Source organism: Rana temporaria, assembly GCF_905171775.1.
Source record: "Rana temporaria chromosome 2 unlocalized genomic scaffold, aRanTem1.1 chr2e, whole genome shotgun sequence".
Classification (NCBI taxonomy): domain Eukaryota; kingdom Metazoa; phylum Chordata; class Amphibia; order Anura; family Ranidae; genus Rana; species Rana temporaria.
In genome coordinates this window covers 436,237-451,594 of record NW_024404410.1, presented here as the reverse complement: position 1 = coordinate 451,594, position 15,358 = coordinate 436,237, and the positions used below count along the sequence as shown (strand labels likewise).

At 46.5% G+C, this 15,358-nt stretch overlaps 1 long non-coding RNA gene across 1 annotated transcript; it reads left to right on the top strand.

The window, feature by feature from the left end:
* The first annotated feature begins 690 nt into the window (after positions 1-690).
* LOC120921561 lies at positions 691-12,537 on the top strand. Its single transcript, XR_005744915.1, has 2 exons — positions 691-1,090; positions 12,365-12,537. It is a non-coding gene; the product is annotated as an uncharacterized LOC120921561 (long non-coding RNA).
* The last annotated feature ends 2,821 nt before the right edge of the window (positions 12,538-15,358 follow it).

The following is a 15,358-nucleotide window of genomic DNA, read 5'->3' as shown; positions in this document are numbered from 1 at the left end:
CTGCACACAAATGCTTAAAGTTACAGTGTTAAAAAAAAATAGAATGTAAAGTAAGGGCCCCCATCCCCCGTGCTCACATACAAATGCGAACGCACACGTATGTCCGGCCAGCGATCGCACCACACATGTGATCGTCAGAGCGAGAGCAATAATTCTAGCATCAGACCTCCTCTGTATCTCCAAAATGGTAACCTGTAAAGGCGTTTAAAGCGTCACCTATGTCGATTTATAAGTATTGTAGTTTGTTGCCATTCCAGGAGTGTGCGCAATTATAAAGTGTGACATGTTGGGTATCTATTTACTCGCTGTAACATCATCTTTCGCATTATACAAAATAATTGGGGTGACTGTTGTGTTTTTTTCCTACCAAAAATTGCATTTGCAAAACCCCTACACAAATACTGTGTGATATAAAACATTGTAATGATCACCATGTTATTCTCTAGGGTCTTTGCTAGAAGTAAAATGTTTGGGGGTTCTAAGTAATTTTCTAGCAAAACGTACTGATTTCAATTTGTAAACAAAAAGTGCCAAAAAAGCCTGGGGGGGTCAAGTGGTTAAAAGGGGAGGGGTTTCCTTGGGTTGTAGTGAATAAGAAGCACATGGCCCTGAATGACTTCAAATTTGACTCCCCCTCCCCCTCTCTCTTTGTTTGTAGTGAGCATGGCCCCAGGATGTCTGTAGGGGAGGGGCCCCAGTGAGGAAGCTGGCTCACAATGTGATTGGAGTCTTCCCAGATCCGTAGTGCAGACACAGAACGTCCCTCACACCTCTCAGCCAGGACAAGAAGCCTCCATCTTCCATCGGGGACACGGAGGAGAACTTTCCCCTGATTGTGGACACTTGTGAGCCAGAGGAAGGGAAGCCGAGAGTTGGGAGAGATTTCCCCCTTCATGTCCAGTCACCGTGCTGGGAAGAGTCAGAAATCACCCGACCATAGAAGAGGAGCCAAGAGGGACCATCCGAGAGGACCCCAACCATAGAAGACTCATCAGAGGAGCCAAGAGGGACCATCCGAGAGGACCCCAACCATAGAAGACTCATCAGAGGAGATCCACATCACCCTCCAGACCAGGACAACATCATCCAGGTATTCATCTCCCACTACTAACTCCCCCCATCCCCTCGCTATCTCCTCCATCCACCCCTATTTCCCCTATTGCCCCCCTGTCCACCCCTCTATCAGCCCACTGAGAACCAATGCCTCTTTTCTCTCTACTATATTCCCATTTTTCCTAAAAAATCACTAATGTCCAACATTTCCCTTCATTGAATATCCCCCCCCAACCCCACTGACCACAGATAACGGGCAATTTTTTCCCTCCCATTTACCTCTCATTTCCCACTTGTCCACCCCACTTCCCTGTCACCCCAACTGCCTCCCTGTTCACCCCATTTTGTCCCTGTCACCATGTTGTGTGTTACTAGAGTCTGGTCAGCCAGCTAGATATGTGTGGAGTCTCCCTCTAGTGGTGGGCAGAGGTATTTCAGGCTGTGCCAAGTCTATCACAGCTGGTTTTACTGGCCAGTAGGGATGGGCTTGAGCATTTTCACAACCCCATGTGCCCGATCCCGCCAGAAAGCCGGCACTGCAAAGCATTAATCACAGGCAGTGAGATATTTCCCGATCCACAGGGATCCCGACCAGGAAATGTCTCACTGTCTGTGATTAGTGCTTTGTAGTGCCAGCTTTCTGGCAGGATCCAGTGTGTGCTGTTATACAGCTGTTACCCCTGTCTGGGGTGGGAACTTGGGGTTCTCCTGACAATATGCCAGCGTGCTGGGTGATTTCTGTGGATATACAACAGAAAGTGATACCCCGTGTGTTGTCTGACCCCCCACATCCCTGTACCCCGATACCATAGTATGTAACAACAGATAGAGGACATTTCTCCTCCCACTGACCACTATGGCTGAACATTGTTTTCATCCGGCTGACCACAGACCCAAATCATTTGTCCCCCCTGAGCAGCAGTATAAGGGGCACTATTCGCTGGATTCAGGTAGGGGCGCACATCTTTGTGGTGGCGTAGCGTATTTACACTATGCCGCCGTAAGTTAGAGAGGCAAGTACTGTATTCACAAAGTACTTGCTTCCTAAGTTACGGCGGCGTAGTGTGAATAGGCCGGTGTAAGCGCGCCTAATTCAAATGAGGATGTGGGGGCGTGTTTTATGCATATTAACTGTGACCCGACGTGATTGATGTTTTTTACGAACGGCGCATGCGCCGTCCGTGTACATATGCCAGTGTGCATTGAGGCAAAGTACGCCGCAAGGACGTATTGGTTTTGACGTGATTGTAATTTAATTTAAATGATTCCCGCCCCTTACGGGATCATTTACATTGCGCGCGCTTACGCAGGGCAATTTACTGCTCCGTGAATCGAAGGCAGCGCAAATTATTTGCAGGGGCGTAGGGCAAAATCGTTGCCCTGTGCCTCCGCAAATAATGTGCAAGTCGTACCTGAATCTGGGCCACTGTTTCATGCTCAACTTCCTAGTGAACTTGTTTATGTCTAGAAATGTTTGAAATTTGTTGAGAGGTTTTCGTGGTGCATATTTGAGTCCCTGATTTAAAATGAGCTTCTCAGATGGAGTGAGTTCTACTCCACCTTCACATTTTACTTCTTTCTGGATTTTTTGGGGTTCCTCCATTGACCTCCTCTACATCCTCTCTTTGTCTTTCCTTTCTTCCCCGTCCCTTCCCTAAAAAACTATCCTTTTTGTTCCTCAAGGGCTGGACTCCAGATGGATCGTCCAAATTTCTGATTTTAGGTTTATCATGTTCTGGATAGTAAAATTCATGATCTGATCTATAACCTTGTGAGGAATTCTGTGGGTCTCCTCCCATAACATCCTGCCTCCAATGTACCCCTGGGGAACGAGAAATTTTTCCCTGATGTCCCCCATCTGGGTGCCCATAATAGGATGGCTCCTCATAATGTCCATAATGATCAATAGGAGGCGCTCTACTCGGAGGGTATTGTTGAGTTACTGGCTGATGGGAACTAGGTCCTTGAGGGTGTCTACTTCCCCTCATACCTCCTCCGGAAATGGGTTTACCCTGATTTCTGGGGTTCGTATTGGTAAGTGGTAGATAGCTATTGGATGAATTGGAAGGGGTTTTGTAGGAATTAGAGTTTCCTCTATTGGTCATATGCTGGGGTGTCCTCCCACCCCCTGCTCTCGAATCACGAGCTGGAGGAGGTATGGGGTAGGGTCCAGGCTGGCATCTGGTGTTGTCACGGAGGGGGGGTGGGGGTAATGGTTCAGATTCTCCACTAACTCCCTCCTCCATGCCAACTTCCTCAGATGGTTGGACAAAATTATTGCGATAATTTTCTTGCCATTTTTTTCCCAGTTGATACATTGTTTTTTTTTGTGTGGAAAATTCAGCTACACTGTCTGCTAAGCCAGTGTCTCAGCGCTTTTATTCAGATCAGGGGACTATGGGCCAAATCCACAAAGACCCGGCGTAACGGCGAATTTCTAATTTAAGTTACACTGCCTTAAAATTTCTACCTAAGTGCCCGATCCACAAAGCACTTACCTAGAAATTTCTGGCCGTGTAACTTAAATTCCGCCGGCGCAAGGCGTTCCTCATTTCATGGGGGCGATTCCCATTTAAATGAGGCGCGCTCCCGCGCCGGCCGTACTGCGCATGCTCGTGACATCATTTTCCCAACGTGCATAGCGCGAAATTACGTTACGTCGGGCTTTGTGGATTGCGACGGGTCAATAAAGTTGCGTTGGGAAAAAAAAAGATACGGCGCGCAAAAAAAAATTCAAATTCGAAAAAAAAACGCGTCGCTAGACAGAAGGGTCTGCTTTTACATGGTGTACTAACTTTACACCTTGTAAAAGCAGCCCTAATTTTGCGTATGCAACTTAATACTTACGGAGAAAAAACGAAGCAGAAAAGCTTTGTGGATCTCCGTAAGTGCTAATTTGCATACCCGAGGCGGCATTTCGACACGAAATGCCCCCAGCGGCGGATGCGGTACTGCATCCTAAGATCCGGCAGTGTAATTCAATTACACATGCCGGATCTTCTCCCTAACTATGGAAAAGTGATTCTGTGGATCAGTTCCATAGTTAGGACCAGGGATACGACGGAGTAACAGCAGTTACTCCGTCGTATCTCTTTTGAGGATTTGGCCCTATATATTTTTATTACATTTGAGAACTGCTAGCTCTGTGATTGTCTCTCAGTTTGATACATTGATCTGTGTGTGAAATTTTCAACTACACTGTCTGCCAAGCCAGTGACTCAGCGCTTTTCATTTAGATCAGTGCACCATATGTTCATTACATCTGAGAATTGCTAGCTTTTTGATTGTTTCCTAGCGGATACATTGTTTTAGTTTGTCCATTATATCCAATTTTTAGTTGTAATTTTTTTGGGGGTTGCGCTATATTTTTCACTCATTATCAAATTGAGAGGAGGACCTGAAAGAAATACCCATGTGAAAGGACCCCTGTAGGTCACCAAAATGCACTTCTTTCTGCACTCCTATGACCTGTATTCATCTGACATTAGGCTAAAGTCTGCAGTCGGCTAATGTAAAAAATATTGCTTTCTTTATCGTACATCACGGGACACAGAGCGGCATATTCATTACTAGTGGGTTATATGGAGTACCTTCAGGTGATGGACACTGGCAATCTCAAACAGGAAGTCCCCTCCCTATATAACCCCCTCCCATAGGAGGAGTACCTCAGTTTTTACGCCAGTGTCTTAGGTGTTGGTCATGGTTTAGCTTGCCTCCACATCCTTGGGATTAAGGTGGGCTAACCGGTTCTGTCCAAAGGCCTCAGTGCTAAAGTGGTCAGCAACCGGACCCCAAACCATTGGGGTATAGCCCATAATGCTTTCTGTCCAGAGAGCTGGACTCTGGGCCCAGGACTTAGAAACCTTTGGGGGCCTAATGTTTCTGTTGCCAGAGTGCTATATGGGCCCAGGACAGTGGATCCTTCATAGGAACCCAGGGCCTGAAGGTCTAGACGCCCCACGGAGATGGGGGAAGATTGGACCTCTTGCTATGCAAAGTCCTGCGGCATGGAGCAGGTAAGTGAAGGGGAAACTTGCGGAACTTGGTTTGCAGCAGGTTTTCTGGGGGGGGGTCACAGTGGGACATGCCTAAAGTTTATGCGCTGCATCTGGCAAGGTGAGTCACATATCTTAGGATAGGATGACTCTATATGTATATATTCCCCATAAAGGTGACCTCCCTGGTAGTATTGCAACTGGTGCTAGAAAGCATTGAAAAAGGGCCTGTGTGTATAGTGACAATTCTCTCTAAGAGAAGCCCCTGGGAATCTACTGAGGTTTCTTATGTAAAAAAAAAAAAAAAGCTGGGAATGAATGCTCCTACCTGCAAGCCTGCTCAGAGAGGTCCAGGCGGTTGCTGCAGGGAAGACATGCCGCTCTGTGTCCATGATTCCTTAGGGAGAGATCCTGGCCTGGACGGCAGGATCAGCCTCTGACCTTCTTGTGTGACCCCCTAGACCCCCCCCCCGCCGGCGGGCGCGCACGCCCGCGTCCCCGTTATATGGGCGCAATTTCGCGCCGTTTGCTGACAGGGGAAGGGCGGGCCTGTAGGTAAAAGGAAAGGGCGGCCCTTCCAATGTGTTCCCAGCTCAGTGAGTGTTGGAACTGAGAGAGGAAGGACCAGAGCGGCAGCGTGGGGCGCCGAGGACACACAGTGGCCAAAGAAGAGTATTACAGTCTTGAAAAAGACTGTCCTTTACCCTAGAGATAGGTGTTTCTTTTTCAGCAGTTTTTTGGCAATACTACTAAAGGGGACAGAATGGTTTTTCTTTCTTTGGTTTAAAAAAAAAAGAAAAGAAACAAACCAAGTTAATAAGAAGGAAGGCATTTTTTCCCCAAAAAGGTTTTTGGGCAATAACTATTTATTTTTCCAAACACCGTTAAGTAGCGGGCGTACCTCGGTATTGTACCATGGCATCTGGTTCAGAGGGTACAAGAAGTGGGGATTCCCCCAGAGAGTCTGAGGTCTCGGACAAAGTCATGCCGCTGCTTTCCCCAGAGGGAGCCTTGGTGGGACCATCGGGATCTGGGGCTGGAGCTGGCACGGGTCAGTCCAACCCTAGGGTGGTCACGGACGAGGTACTGTCCACCTCTCTAAAGGAGATGGGGAAAAAAGAATGGAAAAAATGATAGCCAAGGCTATGCGGGGCAGAAAACGGAATAGATCTCCGTCGCCCGAGCGTGAACCCTCAGATGAGGAGGTCCCTTCCGCAGGGGAATTGGACGACCTCTTGGACAAGGACCAAGTAGGTTCAGGGATCAAGGATCCGGGTACGGAGGAGTCTGGCGCAGCCTCCCAAGGGGAGAGCTGGTGGGTTCAAGTATTAACAGACTTGGTCATTCAACTTGCCAGTACCAGATCTCCAAGTATCAACGGTTTCAGCTTTGGGCTCACTAAAAGCGCCTCAAAGCAATGCGGTTTTTCCGATCCATCCTCTGCTAGAGGAAGTTATGTTCCAAGATTGGACCAAGCCAGATAGAATCTTTGTACCACCTAAAAGATTCTCTGCCTTATATCCTATGGAAGAGAAATTTTCCAAGAGATGGGCAGCCCCGGCTGTGGACGCAACCATCTCATGTGTTAACAAATCTTTAACATGCCCTGTAGAAAACATACAGGTGTTCAAGGATCCGGTTGATAAACGCTTGGAAACGCTACTTAAAACCTCCTTCACTACTGCAAGGGCAGTAGTGCAGCCAGCTGTGGCTGCAATTGGGGTTGCACAAGCATTATCGGATCAAGCTAAGCAGATGCTTAAACTTATTCCTGCCCAGCAGGCAGAAGAATTTTCGGATGTCCCTAGGGCCATACGCTTTACGGTAGATGCGATTAAGGATTCTATTCAGCAAGCGTCACGTTTATCGTTATCCCTTATCCATATGAGAAGACTCTTATGGTTAAAGAGCTGAGAGGCAGAGCCCCCATGCAAGAAGCTCCTGGTAGGGTTCCCCTTCCATGGAGGACGACTCTTCGGAGAAGACCTGGATAAATACATTCAGACCATTTCAAGCGGAAAAAGTACTCTGTTGCCCACCAAGAAGAAGTTTCGGGGGCCTGCGTTTAAACGACAGTACTCCCCTGGGCAGGGGCCTTCCAATACCAAACAGTATCGACGGCCTCCTGCAAGATCAAACTTTAACAAATCGCAGGGACAGGCCGCCGGAGGCAAGAAGCAATGGTTTCGCAAGCCAGCAAAGCCAGTCCCCAAGCCGGCCTTATGAAGGGGCGCCCCACCCACAAAGGTGGGGGGAAGACTGCGTCTCTTTGCAGAGGTTTGGGAGGCCAGCATTCCCGACAGATGGGTACGGTCTTCCGTGGCTACAGGCTACAAACTAGACTTCCTAAAGTTTCCTCCTCCTCATTTTCAGGAGTCAAGAGTACCAAACGATCCGAGGAAGGGAGCCGCATTAATGGCGGCATTGAATCATCTACTCTCTCAGGAGGTAATAGTAGAGGTACCAGTCCAAGAACAGGGGCTAGGTTTCTACTCCAACCTATTCATCATACCAAAGCCCAACGGCGATGTCAGGCCAATTTTGGACTTAAAAATGGTGAATGCATACCTAAAGGTCCGCTCATTTCGGATGGAATCCGTGCGGTCAGCAGCTGCCGCACTTCAGAAGGACGACTTTATGGCATCCATAGACATAAAGGATGCTTACCTTCATGTTCCAATTTACCAGCCACATCAAAGATTTCTACGCTTCTCGGTGGCTCTGCGTCATTTCCAATTCGTGGCGCTTCCCTTCGGGTTGGCTACGGCCCCCCGGGTGTTTACGAAGGTCCTAGCTCCAATCCTAGCCAACCTAAGGATCCAAGGGGTCACGATCCTAGCGTACCTGGACGACCTCCTAGTCATAGATCACTCGTCTCCTGGCTTGGAACGAGCAGTGGCCCTCACAGTTCAGTACCTCGAGAGGTTCGGCTGGGTCCTAAATCGAGAAAAATCAGCATTCCAGCCCACAAGGCAGTTGGAATATCTCGGCATGAGATTAGACACAGAACAACAAAGGGTGTTTCTGCCTCTGATAAAGGTCAAAGCCATCAAGGAGTTAATCCTACTGGTTCTAAGCAAGAAAGAACCAACTGTCCGCCTATGTATGCGGTTACTAGGCAAGATGGTGGCCACGTTCGAAGCGGTACCGTACGCCCAGAGCCACACTCGCATCCTGCAGGCAGCCATCCTGTCATGGAGCAGGAGGCCACAGGCCTTGGATATCCCTTTGCCGCTCTCATCAAGAGTCCGACAAAGTCTGTGTTGGTGGTTAGACCCTCAGAATCTACTGAAGGGGAAGTCTTTCAGCCCAGTGGCTTGGAAGACAGTAACCACAGACGCCAGCCTGACGGGCTGGGGAGCAATTTTGGATGGTTGCACTCGCCAAGGTACTTGGGCAAAGCCAGAGAAGCAGTTGCCCATCAACATCTTGGAGCTCAGAGCTGCTCGACTAGCCCTCAGGGCTTGGACGTCCAAGTTGCAGGGGTTCCCAGTGAGAATTCAATCGGACAATGCCACGGCAGTGGCATACATAAATCACCAAGGGGGAACCAAGAGTCAAGCCGCTCAGAGAGAGGTGAGCTTGATTCTTCTATGGGCAGAAGCTCATGTGCCCTGCATATCGGCAATATTCATTCCAGGAGTGGACAACCTTCAGGCGGACTTCTTAAGTCGCCAGACTCTGTTGCCGGGGGAATGGTCTCTACATCCACAGGTCTTTCAGACACTCTGCCAGAGATGGGGAGTGCCGGACGTGGATGTCATGGCATCGAGACTCAACAAGAAGCTAGACAGGTTCATATCCCGCTCAAGGGATCCGATGGCCTGCGGAACCAATGCGCTGGTTTGCCCTTGGCATCAGTTCAAACTTCTTTATGCATTTCCCCCGCTCCAGTTACTACCCCGCCTGCTGCGCAGGATCAGGGTGGAGCACATACCAGTCATCCTGGTAGCTCCAGCATGGCCCAGAAGGGCATGGTATTCACTAATCCTAAAGATGGTAGTGGGAGACCCTTGGACTCTTCCTCTACGGCCAGACCTGCTATCGCAAGGTCCGATCCTCCACCCTGCCTTACGGCATCTAAATTTGATGGCCTGGAAGCTGAATCCCTGATTCTCAGGGGTAGAGGTCTGTCTCAGAAAGTAATCTCTACCCTAATCAGAGCCAGGAAACCGGTCTCTAGGGTGATTTATTACAGGGTCTGGAAGGCCTATGTAGGCTGGTGTGAGTCCAAGCTATGGCTTTCTCGATAGAGTATTACGTTTTCTCCAGCTAGGAGTGGATAAAGGACTGGCATTAAGCACAATCAAAGGACAGATTTCAGCTTTGTCAGTGTGGTTTCAGCGGCCGCTGGCCACCCACTCGCTGGTTAAGACCTTCATGCAAGGGGTCTTACGTATTAATCCTCCAGTTAAATCCCCACTTTGTCCGTGGGATTTAAATCTTGTTCTGTCAAGTTTACAGAAACAACCTTTTGAGCCGTTGGCTGAAATTCCTTTGGTTTTACTGACAAGGAAGTTAGTATTTTTGGTCGCCATGGTTTCCGCCAGAAGAGTATCGGAACTGGCAGCCTTATCCTGTAAGGAACCATATCTTATTTTACATAAGGACAAGGTCGTTCTCCGCCCTCATCCTTCCTTCCTACCAAAGGTTATATCCAGTTTTCATCTAAACCAGGATTTGGTATTACCATCCTTCTTTCCTAAACCTACTTCCAGAAAGGAAGGGTTGCTGCATACCTTGGATATTGTCAGGGCCATGAAGGCCTATCTTAAAGCTACAGAGAAGATCTGGAAAACATATGTGTTGTTCATTTTACCGGATGGGCCCAAGAAGGGGCAGGCAGCTGCAAAATCCACCATCTCGAGGTGGATTAAACAGTTAATCACTCAGGCCTACGGCTTGAAGGGGTTGCCTCCTCCGTTATCATTAACCACTTCCTGACCTCCTCATGTACATTTACATCAGCAGAATGGCACGGACAGGCACATGTACGTACCTGTACGTCCTCTGCTAGACGTGGGTGGGGGGTCCGATCGGGACCCCCCCGGTACATGCGGCAGTCGGGTTCCCTCGGGGAGCGATCCGGGACGACGGCGCGGCTATTTGTTTATAGCCGCTCCGTCGCGATCGCTCCCCGGAGCTGAAGAACGGGGAGAGCCGTGTGTAAACACGGCTTCCCCGTGCTTCACTGTGGCGGTGCATCGATCGGGTGATTCCCTTTATAGGGGAGACCCGATCGATGATGTCATTCCTACAGCCACACCCCCCTACACTAGTAAACACACACACAGTGATCCCTAAATGTTACAGCGCCCCCTGTGTTTAACTCCCAAACTGCAACTGTCATTTTCACAATAAAGAATGCAATTTAAATGCATTTTTTGCTGTGAAAATGACAATGGTCCCAAAAATGTGTCAAAATTGTCCGAAGTGTCCGCCATAATGTCGCAGTCACGAAAAAAATCGCTGATCGCCGCCATTAGTAGTAAAAAAAAAAAAATGCAAAAAAACTATCCCCTATTTTGTAAACGCTATAAATTTTGCGCAAACCAACCGATAAACGATTATTGCGATTTTTTTTTTTATACCAAAAATAGGTAGAAGAATACGTATCGGCCTAAACTGAGGGAAAAAAATATATATATGTTTTTGGGGGATATTTATTATAGCAAAAAGTAAAAAATATTGCATTTTTTCCAAAATTGTCGCTCTATTTTTGTTTATAGCGCAAAAAATAAAAACCGCAGAGGTGATCAAATACCACCAAAAGAAAGCTCTATTTGTGGGGAAAAAAGGACGCCAATTTTGTTTGGGAGCCACGCCGCACGACCGCGCAATCGTCTGTTAAAGCGACGCAGTCACGAACTGTAAAAACCCCTTGGGTCTTTAGGCAACAATATGGTCCGGGGCTTAAGTGGTTAAAGGCTTATTCTACTAGGGCCATGGGCGCCTCCTGGGCAGCACACCACCAGATCTCTATGGCTCAAGTTTGCAAGGCGGCAACCTGGTCTTCTGTCCACACGTTTACAAAATTCTACAAGTTGGACGTAAGAAGGAATACTGATACAGCCATTGGGCAGGCAGTGCTGCAGGCTGCAGTTTGAGACCCTCGGATTCCGGGGGGCTCCCTTTTGAGTTAAATTTAAAATTTAAAATTATTTTTTCTCAACTAAGTTGGATTTATTATGATTTGAGTATATCTCTAAATTAAATCCTTTTGTCTTGGGAAGATGTTCTCCCTCCCCTCATTGTAAGCATTGCTTTGGGACATCCCATATAGTAATGAATATGCCGCGCTGTGTCCCGTGATGTACGATAAAGAAAAAGAGATTTTTAATACAGATTACCTGTAAAATCTTTTTCTTGGAGTACATCACGGGACACAGAGCTCCCACCCCTCTTTTGGGGACCATTTTGGGAGGCATACTGCTTGCTACAAAACTGAGGTACTCCTCCTATGGGAGGGGGTTATATAGGGAGGGGACTTCCTGTTTGAGATTGCCAGTGTCCATCACCTGAAGGTACTCCATATAACCCATATAGTAATGAATATGCCGCTCTGTGTCCCGTGATGTACTCCAAGAAAAAGATTTTACAGGTAAGCTGTATTAAAAATCTCTTTATTATGCAATTGGATGCCACAAACATTACACAATGTGCAGGTAAATTAACACCGCCCCCTTCTCTACCCAACAGGGATTGGGGATGATAGGTGGGGGGGGGGGGAGTTGCAGCTTCCTGTTTTGACTCCAGACACTGGATTAACTTGTTCCAGCACTGGGCTGAACATACTCTGAATGAACTGAGGGGCCTGCTGGAGACAGTCCTTTTAAAAGATTGTTAGATGCAGTGTTTCCTGGGAATGGGAGGAGGAGTGTTCTCTCACTCAGATGCTGTCTTCAAAGACTTCTGGAAAAGACGTTACTGGTGAGTGTAACTTGGGTTTTCAGAATTTGCCTCCTATTGACTTCAATGAGGTTTGTATTTACATCGGCAATGTTTGGAGTTTTAGATAGATTTGGGAAAGGTGCCAACAAGTCAATCCCAAGCACATCCCCCTCCCCCCCATCACTATGCAGAACAATGCTCTAAATTAAAACAAATAATGACATTCTCCTGCAGGAAGTTGTAATACATTGTCAATTTTACCAGCCAATGGGAATCATGGTGTCCTCAGTCAAATAAAATACAAAAATATAAACATGTATAATATTGTTTCTATATATTAGATATTTTTTAATAATGAACATTTCTAAAAAAAAACATCTTTATTTAGCCATTTATATAGAATTCCGTTTTTTTTTCTTGTACAGGTGGATTGATGAACCAAGTTTTGGAGACAAAACGTATCACACACCAGAAGGTTCACACTGGAGAGAAGCCATATCAATGTTCAGAATCTGACAAAGCTGTTAAAACAAAGTCACACCTTATCAGTCACCAGATGATTCACACGGGAAAGAAGCGGTATGAGTGTTCTGAATGTGAAAAAGCTTTCTTAAAGAGAGAACTTATCAGTCACCAGATGATTCACACTAAGCCCTATGAGTGTTCTCAATGTGACAAGACTTATACAGACAAGCAAGGGCTTAATAGACATCAGAAAATTCACATTGAAGAGAAGCCCTATGAGTGTTCTGAATGTGACAAAGCTTTTACACAGAAGTCACACCTTATCGGACACCAGAGGATTCACACTGGAGAGAAACCATATCAGTGTTCTGAATGTGGCAAAGCTTTTACACATAAGTCAATCCTTATCATACACCAGAGGATTCACACTGGAGAGAAACCATATCAGTGTTCTGAATGTGACAAAGTTTTCATACAGAAGTCAATCCTTATCATACACCAGAGGATTCACACTGGAGAGAAACCATATCAGTGTTCTGAATGTGACAAAGCTTTTATACAGAAGTCGCACCTTATCAGTCACCAGAGGGTTCATACTGGAGAAAAACAATATAAGTGTTCTGAATGTGATAAAGCTTTTATACAGAAGTCATATCTTATCAGACACCAGAGGGTGGTTCACACTGGAGAGAAACCATATCAGTGTTCTGAATGCGATAAAGAGTTTACAAGGAAGTCAGGTCTGGTCATACACCAGAGGATTCACACTGGAGAGAAGCCATATCAGTGTTCTGAATGTGACAAAGATTTTACGGTTAATTCCAGGCTAATCAAACATCAGAGGATCCACAAGCTTTAGCTGCAGTGAGGAAACTCTGGAAGAAGTTACCCTTTTAGGTAGCAGATCCTTTTTTTTTTTTTTTTACCCTGGAAACATTTTGGTGGATTCAGAAAGACTTAGGCTTGCGTATCAGTAGATATGCCGGCCTAAGTCTGAATTTGCGCCGATGCAAATTTAAGTGTATTCTGGTAACCAGATACGCTTAAATAAGGCACAGATACGAGCGGTGTAAGTGTCTTACACCGTCGTATCCTAAAGTGTACTTTTCAGGCTGACCGCTAGGTGGCGCTTCCATTGCATTCGGCCTAGAATATGTAAATGAGTAGATACGCCGATTCACGAACGTACGCTTGCCCGACGCAGTAAAGATACGCCGTTTACGTGACACACTTTCATGCCTAGTTATTCCATCAAATAGCTGGAATAGTAATGTTAAGTTTGGCCGTCGTTCCCACGTCGAAATTTGAAAATTTGACATTGTTTGCGTAAGTCGTCCGTAAATAGGGCTGGACGTAATTTACGTCCACGTTGAAACCAATACGATTGTGCGGCGTACTTTGCCGCAATGCACACTGGGATATGTACATGGATGGCGCATGCGCCGTTTGTAAAATACGTCAATCACGTCAGGGCACCCTCCATTAACATAAAACACGCCCCCTCAGCCAAATTTGAATTAACCACGCTTACGCCTGCCCGATTTACGCTACGCTGCCGTAACTTAGCAGGCAAGTACTTTGTGAATCATGTACTTGCCTCACTAACTTACGGCGGCGTAGTGTAAACACGATACACTACGCCGCCGCAAAGTTAGGGCGGTCTTTGTGAATCTAGCTAATTGTGAGATGTTAAGTGTAACTATGCACTATGTATGTCATTATTGATTTTGCCCAATCTGTCATTAACCATTTTAGTCCCGGGCCTTTCTCTCCTTTAACCCTTTGAGTATCAGAGCATTTTTAGTTCTGGCAATGTCTCAGTTCTGCACATTATGGGCCAGATTCTCAGAGACTTACGTCGGCGTATCAGTAGATACGCCGTCGTAAGTCCGAATCTGCGCCGTCGTAAATTTAAGCGTATTCTGGAAACCAGATACGCTTAAATTAGGCTAAGATACGAGCGGTGTAAGTCTCCTATGCCGTCGTATCTTAGGGTGCATATTTACGCTGGCCGCTAGGTGGCGCTTCGGCATAGAATATGCAAATGACTAGATACGCCAATTCACGAACGTACGTGCGCCCGTCGCAATTAGTTACGCCGTTTACGTTAGAGATACACCAGCGTAAAGATAAAGCTGGTCTCTAGGTGGTGCATCCCATGCAAAGTATGGACGTCAGAACAAGGGTATCTTTTTACGTTGTTTGCGTAAGTCATACGTGAATAGGGCTGTGCGTAAATTACGTTCACGTCACAGGCATTGAGCCGACGTATTTTTGGGGCGTAAATACGACGTGATACTGAGCATGTGCGCACATGCGCCGTTTGTTCGGCCATGCATCTACATGGGGTCAAGCCTCATTTAAATACAACACGCCCCCTACAGCCTACTTTGATTTACGCGTGCTTACGCCGGCCCATTTACGCTACGCCGCCGTAACTTAGGAGGCAAGTGCTTTGTGAATACAGCACTTGCCTCTCTAAGTTGCGGCGGCATAGCGTAAATACGGTATGCTACGCCCGCGCAACGTAGATCGGCCATACCTGAATCTAGGCCTATATCTTTAGCATTTGTAGTCTACCCAAATGTACACATCAGATTTTTTGGGACTGATAAGCTTGAACTACGTTAGCTCCGGAAGGTTTTACACCCTTCATGACCAGAACATTTTCTTTTTGCCATTTGGCACAGTGCTACTTATTTTTTATTATATTAATTAAAAAAATGAATATTTTGAAAAAAAACTCAATTTTCTACTTTCTGCTATAAAACATATCCAATAAAATAAAATGTCTTCATATAGTTTGGCAAAAATGCATTCTACTACATTTTGTAGCTAAAAAAATCCAAATAAATGCTTATTAATTGGTTTATGGGAAAGTTATAGCATCTACAAGCTATGGTATATTGGAAAATTGATCAATCCTGATGTACTGATGGCTTATCTAATTTCTT